The sequence below is a fragment of the Megalobrama amblycephala genome, linkage group LG5 (assembly GCF_018812025.1).
Source record: "Megalobrama amblycephala isolate DHTTF-2021 linkage group LG5, ASM1881202v1, whole genome shotgun sequence".
Taxonomy (NCBI): domain Eukaryota; kingdom Metazoa; phylum Chordata; class Actinopteri; order Cypriniformes; family Xenocyprididae; genus Megalobrama; species Megalobrama amblycephala.
In genome coordinates, this window is record NC_063048.1 from 14,517,085 (window position 1) to 14,543,736 (window position 26,652).

A 26,652-nucleotide genomic window follows, 5' to 3' on the forward strand; every position below is an offset into this window, starting at 1 on the left:
GAACTGGTAGAAAATGACACAAGAAACACCAAGGTTGTAGGTTTGATTCCCAGGGAGGTGATGAAATGAAATGAAATTAAATTAAATAAAAGCCTCAACAAAATCTTAAAGGGTTAGTTCACCCAAAAATGAAAATTCTGTCATTAATTACACTCCCTCATGTCGTTCCACACCCGTAAGACCTTCTTTCATCTTCGGAACACAAATTAATATATTTTTGATGAAATCAGAGAGGTATATGACACATCCATAGACAGTAATATAATCAACAATTTTCGAGGTCCAGAAAGGTACTAAAGACATCGTTAAAACAGTCAACATGACTGCAGTGGTTCAACCTTAATGTTATGAAGCAACCAAAGCACAAAATTTTTTGTGCAAAAACAAAAAATTAATTACTTTATTCAACAATCTCTTCTCTTTCCCTGTCATTATCCTTATGCAATTTCCGCAGTAAGTGCAGTGAAGGCTTCCGTGTTTATGTCCGAATGCTGCACACGTAAGCAGCACAATGCATGTGTGTGATGCTGACACAGCAGCCGGCCAATAATGAGTCGCTGTTCAGAACATAGAACCTGGAAGTGCTGGACGAAAACAGCGTATGAGAATGACACAGAAGAGAAGATATAGTTGAATAAAGTTGTTATTTTTGTTTTGCATTTGCACACAAAAAAATATTCTCGTCTCTTCATAAAATTAAGGCTGAACCACTTCAGTCATGTCAACTGTTTTAACGATGTCTTTAGAACCTTTCTGGACCTTGAAAGTGTGGATTATATTGCTGTCTATGGACAAGTTATATACCTTTCGCATTTCATCAAAAATATCTTAATTTGTGTTCCGAAAATGAACGAAGGTCTTACGGGTGTGGAACGGCATGAGATTGAGTAATTAATGACAGAATTTTCATTTTTGGGTGAACTAACCGTTTAATATTAATGAATTCATTCACTGAATATCGAAAGCAAAGTTCAAAAATGCATGGCGAATACGGGTACGAGAACAGAAGAAGCATCAGGACATTGTGGACCCTCCTCTATTCTTACTTCACCTTCTCGTGTGGCTGCAATGATTGAGGTCAAGCTGTGGATTCTTTACTGGCCTAACTAATGTGATTGCATCAGAGCAATACCCTTAAACCATATCAGGTCCTGATCTGCATACTAATTGGCTCCACTGTCCTTGGCAGTGACCTTGAAGAGGCCTACACCGCCGCCGGGAGAAGGGGGGTGAGAGAAATACGCATACTGTCCGTCCTGAGCATACATTTCCATGCAAAGGCACCCCTGCTCCGAGTAACCCCTGTTAGCAGCCTATCTCCTTCTCTATGCATCAATGCAAATTATAACAATGGCCAGGGCTTTATTCCGAGGGTAAGCCTGCGTGACCCTCCGTGACAGGGAGCGGGGCAGACAAAGGGGCCCTTTCCCACTGACTGCACATGGTCACTGTCACAATGCCTCACTCTTGCCTGCATGCGCTTAAGAAATGAGATATGGGGGGTGCCGGTTCTGTGAATGCAATTTGAAACCATAAAATGCAAAATAAAAGCATATGTTTATGATGCCATTTCATTCAGTCCTCTTGAAGAATGCCATGTGTGTTCTCTGAAAGTGCTGAGCTATACGGTACCATGCCTCTGACATTTCCGTTGAAGCTTAGTCATCTAAATATCTGCTTAAATTCTCTTGCTGTGTTTTTTCTTAGTAACATGAGCCTAAAGGGATTATATATGATTTTTCAGCCCAACGCCATATAACTTCTTATATGAAGCCATCGGCTGATCTCTGATTAACTCACTTCTATTACTCTGGATTATTGTAAAAATGATCACACTATTCATACATGCCGTTAAGGCAGGTGTTTGCCATTTCATTAAAACAATATTTCTGTTATGACAACTCTTGTAGTGTTTGGCGTGGTAATGGATAATGTTATATTAATATGTATGGTCTTGACGGAATAGATCTGCTACACAGATGCTGCAGAGCAAGTACAGGGCTTGCTACTAAAAACATATGACACGCTGCTATGAGCAAGTAAACATGCTGCTGCTGTACAATATAGCATACATGAATTACCTGTAGCAGATCTATACAGGTGGAGCTGGGGAAGGAGGAGGGTTTCTGAAGTGTGCTGCAAATACTACAGCAAACACTGACCATGTATTTGAAAGTTGAGCAGCGAGCTTATTGGCTGCTGATGTAGAAAACAATGTAATTGCTAGACTGAGTTAAGGACCTATCAGCCTGCGCCATCTAGAGTTTCATGACAGAACTTTATATAAATTGAAAGATTGCAAAATAAAATTACTTTAGTACAGAATAATGTTCTGCAAAAGACTTCTAATTTTTTTTTAATATTTAGAGGCTAGATTTTTTGTTTGATTGATTGTTTTTTGATGCTGACAAATTGCTGTCAAATTTTAGTGTGAATATTTTTAGTGAAAATAATTGTCAATACTTTAGTCATTTAGAGTCTAGACAAACATGTAAGTGAACATAAAATGGCATTCACAACCCATTTTACTTCCGTAATTTAACGTTGTCCCTAGGGGAAATGAGAAAAAGTGTTGGGTGGAACTTAATTTTATGCATTGCTTAAAAACAAGAGGACTTGGCGATGACAGACGAAGACAAAAATTGATTTCTATATAAGTATAGAAAGTATAGGTTTTATGCACTGCCCGGCCAAAAAAAAAAAAAAGTTGCTGTTTGGATTTTAATAGGCAAATACTTAAAAATCTATGAATGGATCATTATTACAGTGATTATTATGTTTATAGCATGTTATATGCTTGGCATCGGTTCTTTTAACCATTTAAGATGGAGTGTGTAGCTTTTCATTTCTTAAACAACCATGTAGGAAGATGCCATCGATTGACAATATTCCAGGATGACAATGTCAAGATTCTTGATGGAAATAACATCACAACATTTATTTCCATCGAGAGGTGCATCATTTCTTGGTCAAGATCTTGTATTGACAATGCAAGAGGTGAGCACTCTGTAAAGTCTACTCCAGCACATCCCAAAAGCCTTATATATATATATATATATATATATATATATATATATATATATATATATATATATATATATACACACACACACACTGCCCGGCCCAAAAAAAAAAAAATACAGTACAGTCCAAAAGTTTGGAACCACTAAGATTTTATGTTTTTAAAAGAAGTTTCGTCTGCTCACCAAGGCTACATTTATTTAATTAAAAATACAGTAAAAAAACAGAATATTGTGAAATATTATAACAATTTAAAATAACCGTTTTCTATTTGAATATATTTCACAAAGTAATTTATTCCTGGTGGCAAAGTGAATTTTCAGATCATTCTCCATCTTCAGTGTCACATGACTTCAGAAATCTCTAATATGCTGATCTGCTGCTCAAGAAACATTTAATGTGTACAATTTACAAAATATTTGTGTACAATTTTTTTTTCAGGATTATTTGATGAATAGAAAGTTCAAAAGAACAGTGTTTATCTGAAATCTAATCTTTTGTAACATTATAAATGTCTTTACTGCCACTTTTGATTGATTTAATGCATCCTTGCTGAATAAAAGTATTAATTTCTTTAATTTCTTTTCAAAAAAATAAAAATTCTTACTGACCCCAAACGTTTTGAACGGTAGTGTATAATGCTACAGAAGCTTTGCATTTCAGATAAATGCTGTTCTTTTGAACTTTCTATTCATCAAGGAATCCTGAAAAAAAAAGTACACAATTGTTTTCAACATTGAAAATAATCATAAATGTTTATTGAGCAGCAAATCAGCATATTAGAATGATTTCTGAAGGATCATGTGACACTGAAGACTGGAGTAACAATGCTGAAAATTCAGCTTTGCATCACAGGAATAAATTACTTTGTCAATATATTTAAATAGTACACAGTTATTTTAAATTGTAATAATATTTCACAATATTACTGTTTTTTACTGTCTTTTTAATTAAATAAATGTAGCCTTGGTGAGCAGACAAAACTTCTTTTAAAAACATTAAAAATCTTAGTGGTTCCAAACTTTTGGACTGTACTGTATATTATATATATATATATATATATATATATATATATATATATATATATATATATTTACTAAGAATATAAAAAGGGTCAGTTTTGATTTCATGTAGACTTTCTCTCATATAGTTTTAACATTTATATGGTTCTCTGAGCTGAAATAACTTGTTTGCACAAACTTGTCTAATTGGCCTTGATTGAAGCTACAGCAGCCAGTATAGTTGTTCTGTCTCTGCCTCTATCAATGCCACACAACAGAAGCTGGCCTGTGGCAAAAAACAAACTCAACATTTTTATCACAACTCTGATGTTGAGAGCCAAGGCCTCAGTGAATCAGCTACATTTCAAGGTGGATGTGTTGGACAACCTCTGAGACATTTGCTCACGTTGAGAATGGTTATCATGAAGCAGATGCATTTGCTCTGGCACTGATTATTCCACAAGAGAACAGCCAAACAATCTGCTAGTATAACATATGCTGAATACAAAGAGTGCATTGGAGAGGCAGGTAGTAACTGGAAGAAAAGAAGTGCAACGGATACCGTCCTACGTTATATGTCCGACTGCTCCATCACGACTTGCTTTTTTCTTAGGTGTGTAAAGTGATTCAAGAGGAAGAAAGTCATGGTCGCTGTATTTAAGTAACTGTCAGTTTTAAAGCTATGAAAAATAGCAACGTTTACAGAGATACTACCGAATAAACTATTCTAAGTGTTTGTTTTAAGGAAATGAACACCCTCAGAGTAAGATACTGAGACAGAGTGCAACCATATATTTCACCAATGTTGTGACACTTTTAAACACAGCCATTAGATTTTATTCCACACAATTTGACTTTCACACTGTTCCATTTCCGTTTAAGTCTGAGCTTCCCACCAGTTAGTTTTTCTTTTTCTTTTTTTTTGCTGTGAACATGGACAACCTCTTAAGTCTTATTTTATCTGTACAAGTACAACTGTGGAATTGACTGCTGCTGCCCCGAAATCCCAAGAGATGACCATAAATTACCAAATCAGACCCCTTATAGTAAGCAGTGATGGCAAGTGCTGATTTGTTCAGTGGGATCATGAGAAAAATGAAAGACACTTTCAGGGTAAAGGCTCTGGGGGCCTCCACACCCTATGCCAGACCACTGTTCTCCCCGGTTAAAATGTTATGTTCAACCATTATATAAATATATTTCAACATATTCCATACTACATACAGACATAGAAATAATATATGGTGACAATATTCTCTCACACTCGGCAGTGTTACACTTAGTTGTGCAGTGAAGCACATGTGCCCCATCAGAAATTCCAAATGCCATCTTCAAGTAATTCATCCTGAAATCTACTCTGGACATTCTATATCTAAGGCCCTGATCGCTGCTTTACCATTTACACAGCTCACACACATGCAAAAACATTTATAAATAAACCATGAAAATCTAGAGAATATGGTTCAAGGGAATCACACTGCGAAGTGATTATTACCCATTTCTATCATGCCCTCTTTTATTGTTTGATCCTATGAGGCAGTGACAGATACTAAGTATTTAGATGTATTTATATGCAAATAGATGGAAGAGTCATGCCAATTATTTAAATCTTATTTGTGTAGTAACCGTTTAACTATTAAAAAGCATATAATTGTACATGCCAGCGTAAGGAAAGCATGACTGTCATAACTAAGAGGACATTCTTTCTCAAACCCCCTTCCCCTTTTTCTCACTCTCCCTCTCATTTATTACATGAATTCATTTTTATGTGCCATTAAAAGCTCACCACATCAGACAAGTCACTCAAACCAGGCCTCACGGGACACAACAGCACCGTCAGTGGATCATTAGACATCGCGAAACTCACAATACCTAGTATCAGCTCACCACTAAAAAAGAAAAACAGCCCTCTGCTCTTGTTTTGCTTCATGCCTTTCCCTCCAAAAATTTTAATACAAAAGAAAAGCACGAAAGCTCGCAGGGATGAGGTGAATCTACTTGAAGATATTTAAAAAAGAGAAATGCTTTGTTAAAAATACAAGTCCTTCGGGTTGTCTGTGTGCTCTCTGGTTTAAGAAACTCCTTTAAGTGAAAGAAAATGCTGTTCCGCAGGGTTTTTAGGTCTTGACATATCTGTCACCTGCAAAATATGAGGTAAAAGTGCATAAAACTTCTCGCCTCTTGCTTTATCCTCTCCAGAACTGTCGCACCTTTTCCTTTTCTTACTTACAACTTATTTTGAGCTGAAAACTCTGTTTATTCCTTTGTTGCAATGAAAGGTTCCTACTACAGCTGCCAAAAATGGCCTAAAACAAAACAAAAAATAATTATAAAATCGTTGCCTGAAATGAGACACATAATATAGTCATCATCTCACAATATTCTGATTGTTTTGTCATTCTATGAAAAGGAATAGTTCACCCAAAAATGAAAATTCTGTCATCATTTACTCATGCTCAAGTTGTTCACATGGTTTCTATCTTCTGCCAAATGTATAAGAATACATTTTGAACACCTATTTTACATTCAATTACAAAGATTGGGGACTGACACTTAAAAAAAAAAAAAAAAACCTGAAAAGGAATCAAATCATCATTAAAGTGTAATAAACGTAGTCTATACAACTTCTCATTATCATTCAAATCTTTCAAAGGTAAATGAGAGAAATAGTGATGTCCGATTCATGATTGAATCATTCTTTTGAAGTCAGATCTAATCAGTGAATCTGGTTCACAATACCAATTTAAATAATTAATTTACAAATTCAGTTCAATGACTCAATGATCCAGTCACAGTGGTTGACAGCCCCTGGTAAAGATTATTTGTGAATAACAACATTCAGTACATTAGAAAATGGATAGTTCCGGCCCTTGATTCTGATTGGTTGAGCCGCGTTCTAAGTTATTGTAAAATTCCCGAAAACATACAGCTGACCGCATTACATAAGTATCGCTGCACCACTGAGTGTGTATGTTGCTGCGTCTGTTTTAGCAACGTAAACATATGTTTGTTCCAAGTTGATTTTGTTCATTGAAGCTTACTGCATTATGTAGAAGAGTATTGTGAGAGAGATATCGAGTGACCGAGTGCATTACCTACATTCAGATTTAGCATTTTCCTTCAGGTCAGTCCTGTGTTCATAATAAAAAATCCGTTTGAATGTCCACTGAGATCTTGCCCTTTTAAAATTTAATGGGTTTTTCCCATGCCCTGCTGACACTGACAGCTAGGGTGACCATACATCCGGATTTTGGCCGGACAGTCCGAATTTTAAGCCCCCTGTCCGGCGTCCGGTACAGCCTCAAGCCGGACACTCATTTGTCTTCCTTTTTGGAGTTGTGCTGAATCAGCCTAAAAAAAAATAAAAACACACTCTAGAATCTTTATTAGGACGCAGCAGCATAGCGTCTAATGCCGTAACACCGTAAGATCTCTGGTCAAACAAACGATTGGCTGAAAGCGGTGTCAAATACATATCTGATATATCATTGGTTAAAAACGTAAACAAGCCTCCACGTGCTGGCTATGTCATATCATCACGTTAACATGCCGAAACGTCAGACCTTGTTTAATCTGGAATGGACAAAAGAGCACGAATTAATAGCAAAAAGCAGTAGAGACGCTTTTCATGGATTTTGCACACTGTCGGTGTGAAGAACTGAAATGTGTATTTATTTATTTTTCGCATTCATTATTTGTTTATGTATTTCTGTTATTTCCAGAAGTCCAGAAATGTTATGTTTTCTGGCACTGTGCCAGTCTGCCAGATTATTTATTATTTTATTTTATTTTATTTTATTTTATTTCCTGAAGTCCAGAAATTTTATGTTTTCAGGCACTGTGCACTTTGCAAGACTTTTTTGAAACAGACATCACAATGTCTTGAACAAATACAAATACTGTGAACAAACACTTTTTGCCTCTTCTGTTACACATAGGTCTACATCAAATTGTCCGGCAATGAATTGAGTAGGCTTTTTCAGAATCACTGTATCATGATACCATCGATATAATGGACAAAATTGTATTACGAGTATATTGTAGTTGCGAGTACACCAGAGTCCTATGCAATTATTCTTGCCTCACTAAATACCGCAAAGTGTCCTCCTTTTTGGTGTTATGAAAATGGCCACCCTACTGACAGCACTAGTCAAAGCATTTGTCATCTTGCTTCTTGTTCCGTGTTCACAACAGGGTTCAATATAAAAGTCTTTGCGACTGAATGACTCGCTCATAAAGACAATGTTTGCCGCCATCTAATGGCGTACTAAACTTCTGTTGCTGTTTACGGTCAGGGACTGTTTTTTTCCAGTGGAAGGAAGGCCTTTTGAATGATTTTACTTCATGAAAAGTTGCATTGATGCATATCTTTTGGCTTTAATATTTGTATTATGTAGGTAACCGTTTTATAAAAGAAATAAGCCCCATGAAGCCGTGGTTTACAGTGAATTTATAACAGCTAAGGTTTTTTTTTTAACACCCCTTAGCTGTTATAAATTCACTGTAAACCACTGCTTCTTGGGGCTTATTGCTTTATTGAATCTGTTTCTCACAATGCTATCATATCACTTAAGTACATATAAGAGTACATATATGAGTACATATAAGACTTGGAGTATTGTGTGTAAATCATATTTTATGATTTGAGTCTTTTTTTTTTTTTTTTTTGAGTTCTGAAAGCATCTGTCCCCATTCATTACAATTGCACGGAAAAGAGCGACCAACAGTTAATCAATCAATCTAAACTTTTACATTCTAAGGAAAAAGAAAATCATACAGGTGTGGATCAACATAAGAGTGAGTAAATGATGACAGAATTTTCATTTTTGGGAGAACTATTCCAGATTATGCGTATAACTGCGTTTCCAAACCCAGTGTTGGGGAAAGTTACTTTTAAAAGTAATGCATTACAATATTGAGTTACTGCCTGAAAAAGTAACTAATTGCATTACTTAGTTACTTATTAAACAAAGTAATGTGTTACATTACTTTCGCATTACTTTTCTTCATCTAGGCTGGGCTTGCTTGTTTATCTTTTTAATAACAATAAAGTTCTAATTTTGGAAAAATGTAAAGACCTTCCATATCAAAAGTGAAAGACTCAGGCTGAAGGGAATGCAAATTTATGTCTGTACAGTAGAGGGCGCAGCTCAAACAAAGCTTTTAGCTGTGCTGCCATTCTGGATTGAAGAAGAATAAGTTGCAAGAGAAGAAAGATCAACACTCTCACTTAAGCAATAATAATAAAAAAAGTTAAACAAATATGAGGTTTATCTAAAGTTATTTTTGCTTATTAGTTTGGTTGAACTGAATTATCGATGGTCAGCAGCAAAGACATTGGTAGTGAGATTAAATACACACAATATGTATTTAATATGTATAAACTACAATAATCATCATGTTCACACAGCACACACAACACCTCTGCATTATTCACGATTTCTCTCAACATGAGGACAGGAGAGCTGTTAGTCAATACATGGGAAAACAAAGTAACTTGCATTACTTATTTGAAAAAGTAACTCAGATATGTTGTCGTAAATTTAAAAGTAATGCGTTACTTTACTAGTTACTTGAAAAAAAGTAATCTGATTACATAACTCGCATTACTTATAATGCGTTACCCCAACACTGTCCAAACCCGTACATTGCCAGATTAAAAACAGAGATCCAAAAGTCATACAATATCTAAAAAGTAATACACATATTACAACACCAGTGACAGATGTTGAGTCCAATGCAGACACCTTAAAAGGCGAACAATGGAGTGACACATTCTTTTAGACACTCTGTCAAAGATAGAGCTCCTGAATATTATTGAATATGGCCATTTGCCACTCTGACACCAACCGCTTTGTACAGGTGAGAGTGAAGTGGGGTCCCTCAGGGATCCTTTTGTATGGAGCAGCAGGAGAAAACTGTTAAATTGTACCAGCCCTCTTCATATGTATATATAAAAATGCCCTGAACAAGATGCTTATCTTAATAGATGAAGTAGGAGCAAAAGAGCTATAATTTTAATCAAATCTCTGGCTTATTCGTACGAGGCTGTCGAGCGCTATTGAGGTTTTAAATGCATGTTGTTGGGACTTTGCTGAATGGACTCAGTAGGGGGTGTCTCTCTCAGTAATTATACCTCACTTACAGGTATTTCTGTTGCTGTGCTCTTTATCTTCTCTTGTAAAGAGGAAATCAATTTGTACAGATGTATATGAGAGAGGTGATTGCCTTGACTAGAAGGGGGGAGAAAAGAAAGACTGGCTTGGCACAAAAACGGGGGGAAAAAAAGTATTGTCATAAAATGGACAAGTCGTTTGGAAAATTGAGGAGAGTTGCTTTTGAATGTGTTTGTTTGGGTCTTTTGTTAGCTTGTATTTAGCGTCTGCCACAGGTGCACTGCGCTGCCTGCAAATTTGCTCTGCGGCACTAGTGGCACAGTCTCGGAAGGATGACAAGAAGAGGTGAAAGAATGAAACAACTTAAGGAGGCAACTTCAAAAATTACTGGAACCTATAAAAAAAAAGGCCAAAATGATCCACTATGCCTTTTTAATCACATTTAGGGGTTATTATTGTAGAAAGGGATAGCCTAATATCAGGTGTGCATATTTACTATGGACTTGACACTTTACTAACTAACCAAAGGATATGTTGGTCAATCAAAATATTAATTTTCACAACTGGGTTTATTGAACACACATTTAGATTGCACACATTAGGTGCAATTATCTGTAATTATTTTATTTTTTTTATTATTATTATTATTATTATTGAAATATATTTAATAAAATGACACTTTTTTAACACATAGCATACCTTTTTTTATGCTTTTTAATGAGTAAAAATAACGGATTGTATTATATGAGCGAAATTCAGGACAGATTTATATAAGCAGGCAGGCTAAATTATCACAATTAAGGTCATCATCATCCTACTCGAGAGTGGTCAAGTGGAATAATGTCAAGACATTAGGTCCCACGGTTTCCAGCGTGGTCACACAACTGCTGAATGGAGCCATTAGCGTCCGGCGTGAGCACTCCAAAGCACTCGTGGCACTTATTAATCAGGACCGAAATTACATAGCTTAGCATATTCTACATGTATCGCTAGCCAGGCTCGTGGGCGTCAGAACGACAAAAAAGTTCTGTCACAAGCATTAGCAAAGCACACAGCGATTGTCGAGGACAATTATTTCTATTTAGAGGATTCTGGGATTCAGGCCTGCCAAAGAGGCTTAGATAGCCCCTGGGGCTGGCTGTGCCTATAGTGGACAGGAAGGCATTACGGTCTGGCCATGGCACTGTGGGAGCTAAAAAGACACATGGTCTAAAAGCTGAAGAGACAATCGAAGTAACCAGGATGGACAGTGGCCTGATGCTACATGTATACTCATGAGTCCTAAATGAAGACCAATGCTTACATTTATGAGCATATTGTGCAATTAGACATATCACATTGTGAAAATGAGTTTAAAAATAAAACTGCAGAAGAACGGGTTCTCAGAAGCATGCCAATCTTCAGCAAAGTTAACAAGCGCAAGGTTTCATGTATTTCTAATCTTATCTGTTTTTTATCTCATCTTATTATTTTCATTCTTGGCACATGAAGTACTCTTGACCCAATTACTAGTTCTTCGGGCTGCGCACCTCTTTGTAATCCAAGTTATTATCTAGTCTGAAATTTTTGATTTTCTTTGTTTTGATACCTTTCCTTGGCTCCCACGAGACTGTGTTGAAGGAAGGGGAGGTTCTAACACCATATTTTTCTTTTGGATTCTCAGTAAATGCTTTTTCTCTAGAGGGAGGGAAAGAGAAACTGCTCAAAGTCTGGAAACGGTGGTGCCTTGATCAAATCAGCTGAGCTGAAAAGGATTCAACCGCAGAAATAACAAAGACCGGAGGTGATTAGCAACACATTCTTACCAGCATGGTGCTCTTAGTTCATGGAACACAGCAATTCCTTCTATCTTATATTGAATCTGGGGCAAAGAACTGACTGCAGTGGGGGTCCAAAAGACTGAGACCACTAGGTGGGAGTGGCTTACTTTAAATTTCGGCTTACTAAAAAAAGAAAAGGAAAAAATAAAAAATATATATATATATATATATATATATATATATATATATATATATATATATATATATATATATATATATATATATATGTAGTAGTCAACATTTGAAGTGGATCAAAAAAGTTCATCAAAGTTGTCCTAAGAACTAAGTTGTCCTAAGAAGAAGGTTTTAGGACAACTTTGATGAAAGTTTTTGATCCACTTCAAATGTTGACTACTGTATATATATATATATATATATATATATATATATATATATATATATATATATATAGCAATTTTTATATAGCCTACCATGAATATATAAGTACCATGAATTGCACATTCACACAGAACTGCTACATTCACACAGTCAGTTTGGGATTAGTCTCAGCCTCAGACGTCATGGCCACGGACCATTGGCTGAATATCTGAAGCATATAGCACACAAAATAGCCAATCACATGCATATCTGTTGAGCTCATGAACACAGAGGCCAATCAGAGGTGTTTAAGAATCCATTCAACAGCGCTCAAAATGCTAGGGGGAAATGCTGGTATCGTCACATTTTTAAAATTTCAGTACCAAAGTGGGAACTTTTGACAACGCTAGTATCTAGACACTCAGCATTTTAAAACTGCCATATAGATATTTTTAATATTTTATATATATATTAATATATATATATATATATATATATATGGCAGCAGGTATATTGGCTGAATATCTGAAGCATATAGCACACAAAATGGGAAACACTTCTGCGGTGCATCCGAAATCACGTACTGTTTGAGTAGGTACTACATTTGAATTTGAACTTACTTCGCGACAGTTAAAAAAAGTAAGTTCTATAATATTATGAATGTGTGTAGTATGAATGTTATCCGTTACTACATCTGCCATGTTGTCATTATCATGTGACCTACCAGCATCAGTTGTGTCGCTTCAGCTCCATTCATAAATCCCCTTCCGTGGTCTCATGGGATAGTAGTGTCCATCGAATGCGCACTTCAGAATCTTGCTGAAAGTAGTAGGTCATCCGGGGACTTTTTGCTTACCGTTTTTCGCATACTATGTATTCAGACATACTATTCTGTTGGTGTACTGTTTTTTGTATACTATATAGTAGGGAAGTATTTGATTTCAGATGCGGCACTGGTGTTTCGAAGAACGAGGTTGGTCGAAATTCTAAAGGATTTCCAAGGGGACCTGTGTTGCGTTCTTTAAAGGTCCTCCTGGAAACAAAGATGCCATGACTCCAAAGAAAGCCGTCGTGTTCGCAACTGTGACAATGAATGTTTACACTGGATTTCAAAAGTATGTTAAGTATATAAAGTTTGCGGCATAGACTCTTTAAAATACATCCAAGAGTTTTACAAACCGGTCTATTATCATAGGAACATCGACATTACATTTTCGCACCCCTAAACATGACGCGGAACAAAACAAACTTAATTGGTTGCATTACATGTCAGTCAGATGGCCTCTGGGCAGTCACACTTTACAAATGATTATATAGAGTAAAAGAGTATGCGCATCTGGCGTGCTGTCCCGGGGAAGGATTGCGTGTATTGCGGATAATTTTACTCATTCCCACAAATTTTAGTGTATGCGCTAAGTTTTTTCGCTGCTTATTGTGCTTAAACAGTCAAATACACACAAAATAAAATGCCAGTATCGGCGAGTATTCCCGTAAACACAGTTATGTTTTAAGTGAACGTCAACAGCTGAGAAAGAAAACGCATGTGTAACAGTATAATGGATCCATGCATCAGATCTTAAAATGATGGCAGCCTAATATACCTGCTGCCAAATTATGAGATAATATTAAAAATATCTATATGGCAGTTTTAAAATGCTGAGTGTCTAGATACTAGTGTTTGTCAAAAGTTCCGACTTTGGTACTGAAATTTTAAAAATGTGACGATACCAGCATTTCCCCCTAGCATTTTGAGCGCTGTTGAAAGGATTCTTAAACACCTCTGATTGGCCTCTGTGTTCATGAGCTCAACAGATATGCATGTGATTGGCTACAATAATCAACATTCCAAAAACAATTTGTAAATAGGCATATTTGATGCTCTTCACCGAGCGCTTACACAGAAACACACGAGCCTTTGAAAGCAGGCGTCTATCAGTGGATCCCTAATATATCCACAGTAGACAGATCCGATGATAGACAGCTGCTTTCAAACGCAGTTGACAACAAGAGTCCAAACGAGACGCGAGTTCCTCTACTAACTAACCAATAGCAGTTTACATACCTGATTGGATTTTCACACTCAGTCCACCACACTTTTTTCTGAAGATGTGTTTTCTGGCACGAGAGTGGGACAACCTGTTACTCACATGAAATCGCAGCAATACCAAATGACAACGATCCAATCAATTCCCGATGGACAAAATTAAGCCCTGTCCTGCATTTTTTCTTGATCAAGAAGCGGTTTCACTTGAATATACCTAACAATAGGAAAGACTATCTCAACTTCTGTTTCATGGCGACTTTAAGATTATCCAAAGAGCATCTTGAGCTGAAGCAAGAACATCTGAGTGCGTGTACAAATGTTTTTGGATTAGTGGCCAAGAAATTTCTTCATTTTTATCATAATGTTTCTTCATTTACAGTTTTACATTTGAAATCCAGCTTTTTAATGTGTTCTCAGACTTTCATACCACACGTTAGATTTAGAAATACAGCAGTTATGATAGTTATACAGTAAATGCTATCATTCAGACATTTGTATGCAAACTTAAGAACTGAGGCCTTCATGATTGTTTCGGTGTCCTTGGTTAATGACACCAAACAACAGGACATATGTGTACGGATCCAGAGCCAGGATAACTAATATTTTCTCATCAAAGAGCAAAGCAATCGGTCTCCACAGCAGAGCCCAAGGCGGGCCATGTCGAGGTCCTAATGAGATGTTTAGAGACACGGCTGGCTAATGGAACATTCTGGAGTTTGCCTCCTTAACTCCAGAGCCCTCTACCTGAGGAGACAAAGGACGTTGTGTCTACCAGGGGAAGAGCCGAATTTTATAATCTGTGTCATTCATATTATGCTTCCTGACACAAATGATCAGATAATTCACATCTGAAGTGAATTAACATCTGTTGTTTGAATGGGGCTAATGTCTAGCAATTCATCAATTTCACAGACTAATATTGCTGACCAGAGATTCACGTAACATGCCCAGATTTAGGCACCGAGACGACGGTTTAGAGCAGTGCTTGGCTCTCTGCAGTGTATTCTTGCACTAACAGTGCTGTCAAAATTAGAGATGGAAATAATAAGTGTTTGTGGTGCATTAAAGAGATAGTTCACCCTAAACTGAAATTCGGTCATTCGTTTGAAACATGACTTTCTTTCATCTGTGGAATGCAAAAGATGATCTGTCCATGCAATAGAAGTCACTGAGGTCCAATGTCATTTGAAAATTCCCCAATGACTTTGAAAATATTTTGTGTTCCACAAAAGAAAAAAGTGATACAGGTTTGGAACAACATGAGAGTGAATAAATGAGTTAATGGAAAATGGACAAGCAAAGATTACTTTGTAATTAAAGAAAGTGTTTAGAAATACTTAGTTTAAAGACTGCATAGACTAAATAACACCCCAATGATAAGGTCTAGGGGTGAAATCCTGCATATATCGATTGGTGCTTTAAACAGAATGTGTTTAGCATACTTGGTAAACTAAGAGTGCATAGAAAGGAAATAAAAAAATAAAAAAAATAAAAAACATCAATAGAAGAATATCAAAACAGTAATAATCAAACCTGTAAATGATACACCCCTTAACACAATAGTGTAACCATATCCAAACACACCAGTTCTATGAATTTTTCATGGATGTCTAAACCTATACATCCTCTTCAGACTTTGGGGAGCTACGGTATAAATTTCTGGGAAATTGTAATTGTACAATGTACAGTGGCCTCACACGAATATTTGGACACTTTAGTCACACTGTATGAATGTCATTGCATTTGATAACAAAATATGTGTGGCTTATCTTCTCAGAGCTAACTTCACCTTTATTCACTTTCAGGTCTCAATGTGATTTTATAGTGGATATTATATATATTTTATAGTATAAGTCAATGTGTTCTTGTGTAATAACCACAGGTGAAGTTTATTATATAGTCATGTTCAGCTATGGAGATGACAACATGTAAATGTCTACACCTTTTTGTCAGGATTTTCACAGTTCTCATGACTTTGTTTTATGCTGCGGAAGACCAAAAAAGCTATTTTGAAGACACTGTTTTGGTCCATACAATGAAAGACTTTGGAGTCTAAAGCAACACTAGACCCCATTGACTTTCATTGTATAAACACTGACATTTTTTTATGTCCTTTTGTGTTCTACAGAAGAAAGGAAGTCATGAGGACGAGTAAATGATGACAGAACTTTCATTTTCGGGTGAACGCTCCCAAAATACATCTTGGGGCCACTGTACGTGTACAAACGCACAGAAGGTCAGGGGTAAAGGGAGTCTGATCTATCAGTATGTGATTTCCTCAGTGTCACATTTAATGCATATTAATCTGTTTTTCCACCCAAGGATCCATGACAATCGAAGCGATGAGCTCTGCACCTCTACACCTCTTCGTTCTCACTTTGCTGAAGCGCTTCACCAAAAATCTCAGCGCCGCCGCTAAGTCCTCCTACTGCAGAAGAGAGAAGTGAAAGATTACTGCGTGCGGCTCATTAAGAATGTTTTATTTTGTCTGCAATTTTTCCCCCCGTCTATTGTCTCTCCACCCTCTCAGCACAAGTCTCGGCGGAGTCACAGCCCTGGGTGCTCCGCATCGACGGAATAAATGCAGAAAATGAACTGGAAGAAAACAGGGAGGCGAGAAAACCGCGCGGCTGGCCGACGATGGCCGAAAACTCAAAGGAGAGATGGGTATGATTAAATCAAGCTTAATTCTATTTTGATAATTGTCTGCGTACGCGGCCGCGTTTCGCCGTGGGGATGTTGTGACTTGTGTACGAGACTGACAATGAAGTCGGCAACAACAGCTGCTCGGTGCCGGCTAGCTCGTGTACCTTGCCGCTCAAGTCTTGTCAGTCACATTTTCCCTAATTAACTAACATCTGCTTTCCATTTTCAGTTACACTGCATCGCCAGCTTGCCTCATCTGAATCCCTGACTCCTGACCTCCCCTGAGGAAGGTGCTCACTGTCAGAAGAACCCCCGGCATCCTACCGCCACAGAAAGGTGATTCCTTTAAAGCACCAGAAACGGATGAAGGAGCGAGAGGGGGCTGCGCAAGGCGGGCAGACGGGGAGGGGAGCTGTCGCTTGTGTCAGGTTAACCTCAGAGACACATCCGGAGCTCAGCATCTGGGAGACGGAGGGGAGAGAGAGGCACCGTCGCTCCATTTGGCGCAAGTGAGTTTTGCATTAAGCATCATGCAATGGCTTTCATCAGCTTTTTCTTTCTCTCTCTCTTTCTTTCTTCCTTTCTCACCTCCACTCCCTCCCCCAGAATAAAAAAAAAAAAAGGCTAAAACGCCAAACTTTGTGCACCGTCAGTCCCACGGGCTGTGCTTATTCCAGATTTATGTTAGTAGTGTTGCAGCGTTAAGTGTTAAAGAGAGAGAGGAAGAGAGGAAGAGAGAGAGCTTTGCATGCAGAAAGGAAGGAGATGATACTGATGTTTGTGCAGCATATGTGTTAAGTCACTCACACACACCACAATAACACCTGAAATTGCGGCAGCTGGTGCTGTTAAACATGCATTCTCTTGTTCCAGTTTCACCACAGCAGCAACAGATAGCAACAAAAGTCCTGTAGAGGTCTTTAAGGTAACCGATTATGATGTCTTCAACTTTTTGATATTATATTTTTTATTGGATACTTTTAGTAAAATTACATTTATAATATGCACAAGTCTTGTAAAGTGACCTTCTGTGTAGGAGAAAAATAAAGGCACTCTCTGGCATTACTTGTTGACTGTGTGGACATACAGTATGCTATAAATGATCATTATTTATTTATTTATTTTACAAGTCTTGAATTTCTTAAGATTTATTTTCCAGTGTTTTTACTCTTGTGTGGAAATGCAACAAATCTCCCAGGTTTAGAAAAAAAAGGGTAAATGATTACATAAAAAAAAATAAAAAAATAAAATAACAGATGGGCCTGCCTAAAAAAATATGATTTTCTACAAATGATTGCATTCTCTCCCCTTTGGTGTGAAAAGTAGACTCAAGAACACTTTTAAATAATTTGTTCAATTTGTTCCACAGCCAAAGAAAAGCGGCTTGGTGGAAATTCAGATTCATTAAAACTTAATTAATATGCATCATTATGTAAATGAGGTTGCAGTTAATGAGTTCTTAAAAGAAGCCTTCCTTAATTAGTTCACTTTTTAATGGCATCATCATTTATCTTTTTTCTTTGAAGCAGAATGACGCGAGGACCTCGCCGTTCCCGAAAGTGCTAAAATTTTCCATTTTTTAATTATTCTTATTTCCTTAATTTTTATATGATTAAGAATGCATTTAGGGAAGTAAATAAATGAGAAAAACTTAGACCTTTTTTTTTCCAGACTCACTTATTTCCATTAAAACAGAGTCTCTCTAGATGTCCGGAGTGTTTAAAAAGTTAAAGGGAAAGCATCTTCTTACAAAACAATCAAGGCTGTCTCACAATTACCTCCCTGGCTTTTGCAAGTAGCTTCATTTCCACTAAATCTGAGCAGCCTCTTAATTGCTCTCTCCAGTTGGGCTGCAGTATATATTACCACACTCCATTACTATTTATGGAGCCTGAGATTCATATTGCAAATATGAAGATTACTGTGGTCATTTCCTTCTGCATTCATTCTCTCATTTGTTCATTTACATATTCAATCACTCAATGAATTCTTTTTCTTTTTTTTTTTTTTGATAAACAATTTACCTTTAGATATAATGGATAAAATTAGTAAGCCATCTAGTTTTTAGTTCAGCACACCTGATGGAATTTAGATCAGAAAATCATGTTTATTTTGTATAAGCTTTAAATATATATATTGAAGGTGTTTGAATTTTCATACAAAAAGCATGCAGTGCGTTTAATTTCTCTTCTCTGTGACTTTGTGGGCCAGGTGAAGCGGAGATCAGACTCACACACACAAGTAAATTTGTATAGTAAAACCTTGCGTTGCATATAAAGCTATGGCGTGAAAGACGATTTTACATTTATTCCCACAGGCAAGATAGTAGTATAAACTATATGATTTGAAGGCAGTGTTTGTGAATGTGTGTGTGTGTTTGTAAAGGTAGAGAGGGTGTGTGTGGAGGGGGAGACACAGTGTTTTATGTTCCCGCTCACTAACCATCACTCTGCTCCTAATTGATAACCACTGGCATTTGATCAGGCGGTCTTCAAACAAGGAATCTATCTTTGTATTATGTATAAGAAGACCATCTGTTGTTGCAGCGATCTACATTCATTAAATTGAATTTCTCAACTCAGGAATAAGATTTTAATTGTCCATTGTTACTTGAGGATTTTCCCCATCATCTCTCTAAGTTCCTCCCCCAGGGTGGTATTTGGGGGTTGTTGCGGAACAGATTGGCGTTTGTTTGTTTACTAGTACTTGATGATGTGACCTGGCCATTTTTGAAAAGTGAAACTGAAAAAGTGCAAAATGTGTGGATATATATATATATATATATATATATATATATATATATATATATATATATATATATATATATATATATATATATATATATATATATATATATATATATATATATATATATATATATATATATATATATGTGTGTATTATATTTTTAATGGTCTTGCAGAAAGTTAAGTGAAGCAAGTAAAATGAGAACATAAAAGTAGTGTATAATTAGGAAATAAAAATGAGCGTATTTGGACACATTTCTTGCAGGTTGTTATTGGACATTTTGAGCAGTGAATCGTTTGGCATTTGGTGTTCTGTGAGGAGCGACGGTGGGCATGTGTTAACTACACACAGGACACTCGAGCGAAAACCAGACGCCCACCGAATCCTTCAATCTGTCATTTCCTCTCGCAGCTCCCGAGCAAGATAAAAATAAAGCGAAGCACAAAACACTTCTCTCTTATTACTCTTTCAAAATAATGCTCTTCACACTTTAGTTCACTTCTTGGTAGCCTTTACTTGGAAACATGTTGCAGTGAGCATATTGTTTAGAAAATAAGTAGGCCTAATTTATTTTTTTATTCGCCATGGGTGTTCAGCGAATGATCCGTGATCAGTATCAAAATTGAAGAAACGGTTGTATTAGGAATCTGGCTTGCCTAAGTATAATTAATATATTTCTTGAACATTTTTTTTTTTTTTATTATTCTTTGGTCCCACTTTATATTAGGTGGCCTTAACTACTATGTACTTACATCAAAAAAGATGGACAATGTACTTCTTTGTGTTCATATTGTATTGCAAAACACTTTTGCTGCGGGTAAGGGTAACCTACGGGTAAGGTTAGGGACAGGTTTGGTGGTATGGGTAGGTTTAAGGGTGGGTTAAGGTGTAAGGGATGGGTAAACATTGTAATAATAAATGTAATTATGCAGGTATTTTTTTTAAATATATGTACAATGTAAAAGCATGTATATACACAATAAGTGCATTGTATCAAATGATAAATTTAATGTATGTACACAGTAAAGGCCACCTAATATACAGTGGGTTTTATAATAAAACACCAACCAAAAATTATAACAATTATAATGAAACACTTTCATTTTTAGTTTAGTATTACAGTGCGAAAATTATAAATTTGGCTTTAAAAATCTTTTTTTCTTTCCCTTTGAGATGTTCATTAAAATTATGCTTATAAACCAAATCAATGTTTATGATGTATATTAATTATTTTTTTTTCACTGTGGCAGGTGTAACAGCTGTTGGTCATTATATGAACCGAGGAGAGAGAGAGAGAGAAAAAAAAGCATTCCTGGTGCTTTTTTTCTATAGAAGTGAGACTTCATTTTCCCCCGTCCGACCTGTGTGAGAGAGAAGTAAACTGCTGGTTTATTTTGGTTCAGGTGCTTAAATAGAAGGTTTTTGACACACGGTAGCCTGGGGTTTGATCGCATGATTCTTTGGGGTTTTCGTGTGAGAATGATCGGTGCTGCTTGATACAAGCATTTTGCATTAACAGTTAACTATGCATGAGTGTGAAACCCTTGTGGTTTCTGAGACCACTATGAATAAAGGATACACATCTTGCAAAATTTAGCTTAATAGAGTCGCCAAAATGGAGTGGAGAGTTTTAGTAGTGAACTATGACTCCAGAGACAGAAGGTGTACAACTTAAGACGAGTTTTGATGTGATGTGTGCAGTACGGAGAGGCGGCGTATAAACGTAGGAACACGGTTCTCGGAATCAGAGAGCACTTCCTGTTAAGTACTTCTGATATACAAGAATTTTATGTGAACTGACTTGACCCAGCATGATTTCAGTTAACAGATTTTCATGGCAATTTTGCAGCATAATAGTGGAAACCATGAGAAATCTAAATGAAGTTTTTTTTTTTTTTTTTAAACCAATTTTTGAAGTAACTATTTATTGTCAAAGAACATGATCAATTTGTTTTCCTCTTAACCTCTTCCTTGTATACTGTAGAAATTAGTTAAATGAGTGGAGAATACATGAGCTATAAATATATGCATGCTATAGATTATGGTTGCTGTTTTGCTCGGTCAGTTCAATTAACTGTGTTCTAAGTGTGCTGGTTTTTATAAACTGAAAAAAAAAAAAAATGTCTTAAATCCATAAGTCAAGTGATATGATCTTAATATAGAGAAATTGTTGTTAAAATCAGTCATTAAGACCAATACTTGCTTTAATTATTTATTATGAAATTGCTCAAATTAAATGCTTTTCTTTTTAATAAAATGTGTGAAATTTTAAATTGTGAATGTGCTATTTCTTCTCTTTTTTTTCCATATGTACATTAACAAAGTGATTATAATGTAAAAAAAAAAAATAATACAGCGGTTACAGTGGTGAACTTACTATTGATACATTTATATTTACATTCAAATGATCTTTGCAAAAGAGAAAACTTTCAAAGTCACAATTATCATAGCACTTTATTTAGATGAGAAGTATTTTAGAGTCAGTTTTCAAAGAAAATCTAATTTATTTTAAAGCAAATCCACACGTGATGAATTATTTAAAGCAACTGGGATTGCAATGCCATCAAATCGCAGAAAACAAAGCTTTACGCCGTGCTCAAAGATTTCTGTTTGAGGAGCAGAGAATGGAGAAAGAGATGTTTAATGCTAAACACAGAGGGAGAGAGGGAGGGAGAGAGAGATATCTCAAACTGCTTATGCAAAAATAATTGGTAACCTCCATGTACTGTTCTGCACTATTATTCAAATCTCGCCTTTGTTGGCCTTGTTTACAGGATGTTAACTGGTGCATTTTCACCCCCAGAGTGGACCCCTATTTTTCTCTCACACACAGTCTATTCTCACAGCTGTTTGATTTCCAACTGCCAAATGTAGTTTATTTCTGCCTTTGTTTTTGTTTTTGTTTTGTCTTTCTGATTTGCGCCTACTTCTCAAAGTTATCTTCAAAACTAAACATGTTCACTTACAACTGGGGCTGTCAGTTGATTAAAACTTTTAATGTAATTAATTACATGATATGACAATTAATTAATGCAATTAATCACAATTAACTGCATGTATCAATATTTGGAGGCAAAAGCCCCCAAATGAAGATCATTTAAAGATAAATTATTGTGCCAGACAAATAAATCACTGAGCAGACATTATAAAAAGTGGCTTTAGAAGGGTTTTTTTTTATTATTATTATTAAATGTATTTATATTGCATAGACTGACTGACTTGTATTCTTTCTGCAAAATTTTTGTATCGTTGATATCTTGGGTCACTGTGTTGAGTCTTGCTGTTTTTTCAGCATCTTACGCCATTAGCACAGTGTTTTAAGGCTTGGTTGTCCACTTTGAAAAACATCCCGAGAACCCTGCATTCTGTTCCATTTTGTTGAGCGCCATCTATCTGTAATTGAATGTAAATACATATCCTGTTTGAACGACTCTACTCATTTCGTGCAAGCTTTTGGTAAGTGCGGTTTAGTGAGGTGCATTGGCTGTAGTTGCCAGAACTTGCAAAAAACATAAAGGTGGCAAATTTAGCTTGAATTGCTTCGATGGCAGGAAAATGCATCAAATAATTTATGCACAGGTCAGCAGGCATTTTTTTTTCCACATCAAATTTTTTTTTTTTTATTAGTCACAACTTTATTTACTGTGATTTTCTTTTTCTTTTCACCCATGAATCATTTAAACTGCATTTTATGTATGAAAAGTGTTATACAGCAAAAACAGCCCAAAAGGCTGTAAAATGTCCACACCAAATACTTAATAGATAAATTACTTTAGTGCATAAGCTCAAAAACAAATTTGTGTGTGCTACTGTCTGTTACGACACTGATGAAAATGTAAATCAAAAATGTTTTGTCCTTGTATTTGGCCTATAAATAAATTTTTTTGTTTTACTATTATGTGTGTGAGCTCCTATCCTTGTTGAAATTTGAAAAGTGTTAGTTTAATAATGATAAAACATTTTATTTCTCTAACACATTAAAAATAACAGTCCTAATTGCAACTAAAAACAATATTTCCAATAATAAAATCAAGTTACTCATAAAAAACCTTTTTTAGTAAGAACTTTTAAAGGGTTTCAAATTACTATTATGAAATATTAATATTAACTCCTACATTAAAAAAAAAATCCAAATCATAAAAAAGCACAGATGACCTATTTATGAAAGTTTATGTACTTTTGCCTCTCTGCATGTTGCTGGGATGTTGTGTGTACAGTATCTGTGTCACTTCCAGGCACAAGAACAAGATAAAAATCACTGTCAGTCGGTAAGCAGGTAGTGCAAAGAACACACACACACACACACAAAAAACAAGCTATAAATACGAATGTGGTGTAGCAGGTAAAGTTTGGTGGCGTTCTCACCCACTCTTCCTCAGCTGGAAGCAGCAGAGTAAGAAGAGGGGGGTGGCAGCGGGAAGTTCCTGCCATCCAGCGCTCCGAACCTGCGGGTTTATGCCGGGCTGAGCACAGGTGGGCGCACCTCCACGTTCATGCGGCGTCGGAGATGCGTTCAGAGGGGGAGCCAGCCCAGGCAGCCTGGGCCGCTCAGGCAGGAAACAGCAGAGGAAGCCACAGGGCAGGCAGCAGAGTTTGAACACCGTGTGTGCACATAAGCAAACACACAAACGCACACTTCTCAGGGAAACAGCGCCTTAGAAGTCACATCAGACTGTCTGACAACAGTGTCCCAATTAGGATGCCCCATAAACAAGGGGAAGTGGTGCCTCTCTTGGGACCAACCTCACCCCCACTTCCATCCCTTTCCCATCTCCACTAAAACATGCCATAGATTGCAGGATGCCACTGTATATCAAGCGCTCTAAAGTGCCAAAGCCATTTATGATATCGCAAGGTGTCGCTTAGGAAAGTGCACTTCCCCAAAGAATATATGCTGCTTGGAGTGGAGTGGAAAACTTTGCTTTATACATCTGAGTTTCTTGCTCCAGCTACAACCCTGACAATTATCACTGACTTCTGTGTGAACTTTAAAGGTAAAAGTCATTGCTGAAACTTTGATTATGGAAAGATTTGAATGGCGACTATGATACTACTACATATATATATTAGTTCTTTAGCTTAACATATGAAACAATCTATTTTTAGAGGCACAAACTGAGCAAAAATATGCAATTTGGTGCAGTGGCTGATATTTATATGGCCAAAAGTAAGCTGAAATTCTGAAAGCTTGTAATATAAATCAGATCTTTATAAAAGTATAGCCAACTACTTACATAAAATGCGTATAAATATCAGCTGTCACTCTATATCTTCCAATAATATATCCTAGTAAGATGATATTTAAAGGCTTAATTTTATGACAAAAGCTCAGTTTTTTGGGGGGGCAAAAAGATAACCTGAAGGAGGACATTTTTTTAGAATGATACTAAAAGGCCTTTTACTTAGGTATAAAAAAAAAAGGTATGAAGAATGAACTACTGTATCAAGACAAAATGTATAAGATTCTGCTTTTCAGCAAATTTTTGATTATGTTGATAATTTAGAGGCATTAGAAATTTACTTATCAAATATAATACAGTAGGATTTAAAGAAATATATCATTTACTCCCCATCATGTCTTTTATGGAAAACACAAGAAGATGTTTAGCAGAACATCCAAGCTGCACTTATACAATGAAAGCGAATGGGAACTAGAGCTTTCGAGCTCCAGAAAACACAAAAAAAATCTTAATAGTTTTAGCATATTCAAATATACTATGTCAAAATTGTGAATAATGTCCTACATTTAGGTTTTATTCATGACATCAGAGAACTTTACAAGTTAAACACACCACTTTTATTGTGCTTTATGTCATTTTCACTTTCATTTGACATTTTGCATAACTCCTTAGGTTTTCCACAGATGAAAAAAAGCTGGTTTGCATCAATGGTGAATGATGGTGTATGAATATGACGACAGAATTTTTGTTTTGGGGATAAAATGACACTGAGCACACATGGAAATTCATACTCTTGGCCAGATCCTTTGCGCTCAAAAACATCTCATCTATACATTTTATTTGAATTTCATCTTTCCCGCTCTGCTCAGGTCCTCCGTCTCTTTTGGCAAAAGGCTACATCTGTGTGCTTAACGCATTTCTAACGAGCTGCCGTTGTTTTTCTGGAATGCACTGGAGATCAGTCATCGTGCCACAGCGAGTAAGATCACATTTACATGAGTAAACCATGCATCACTCTGACGCGCCAGACACCTTCTTGTGCAGAATGAAGAAACGACTTGTTATAATTCACAAAGAAAGATTAACATACTTCTGCTGATGTCATAAAAGTGTGCCATGTTTGGTTGCTTCTGTGAAGGAGCAATTCAAAGATCAAATTTACCAACAGCATCAATGCAGTTCCATTCAAAAACGTCTGCCAAAGTAAGACTGATTGCTCTGTCTCTGAAATATTTTTGTGCAAGCAAAAGAGCAGCGATCATGTATGAACAAGGATAAACAAGGGGAGACAAAAAGATATGAGATACAGATTGTCCATACAAAATAATGATAAAAAAAAACAAACAACTAAAACTCATATGGCCACAGAAAAAAGCGAGTCTATTAAATGCATCACCCTACCGTGAACTGTAAACTTTTGTGCAGTCTGATAATATGATATGATGGAGGTCTGTGCAGACTGCACTTTTTTTTTTTTTTTTTTACTCTGTTTTAAGGGGTTGGTGAGAGGAAATGCTGTTCAGTCAGTCGGCATGAGTCTATTTAGAATGCTGAGAAAATTTGAGCTCCTCTGTTAAGTCTCCAGTGAAGTAACCAAGAGTAAGAAAATTAAAACAAGACTCTGATCTGTGATCACACTGTAAGTGTGAATTTTAAATTAATCTCAGTTTAACAAGCCTCAGCGCAATCGTATGCGAGAATATATAATACAGAGGGGCTAATTGAATATTTTCTCAAGCGTCAATATGCTACTATTTC

At 36.3% G+C, this 26,652-nt stretch overlaps 2 long non-coding RNA genes across 13 annotated transcripts in view; one reads left to right on the top strand and one right to left on the bottom strand.

Moving 5' to 3' along the window:
- The window catches only part of LOC125268527, a 128,115-nt gene that overhangs the window by 64,052 nt on the left and 37,411 nt on the right, over positions 1–26,652 (bottom strand). The gene's annotated exons all lie outside the window — the stretch shown is intronic.
- LOC125268528 lies at positions 16,758–20,496 on the top strand. The gene is made up of 3 exons (XR_007184921.1): positions 16,758–16,987; positions 17,196–17,475; positions 17,840–20,496. It is a non-coding gene; the product is annotated as an uncharacterized LOC125268528 (long non-coding RNA).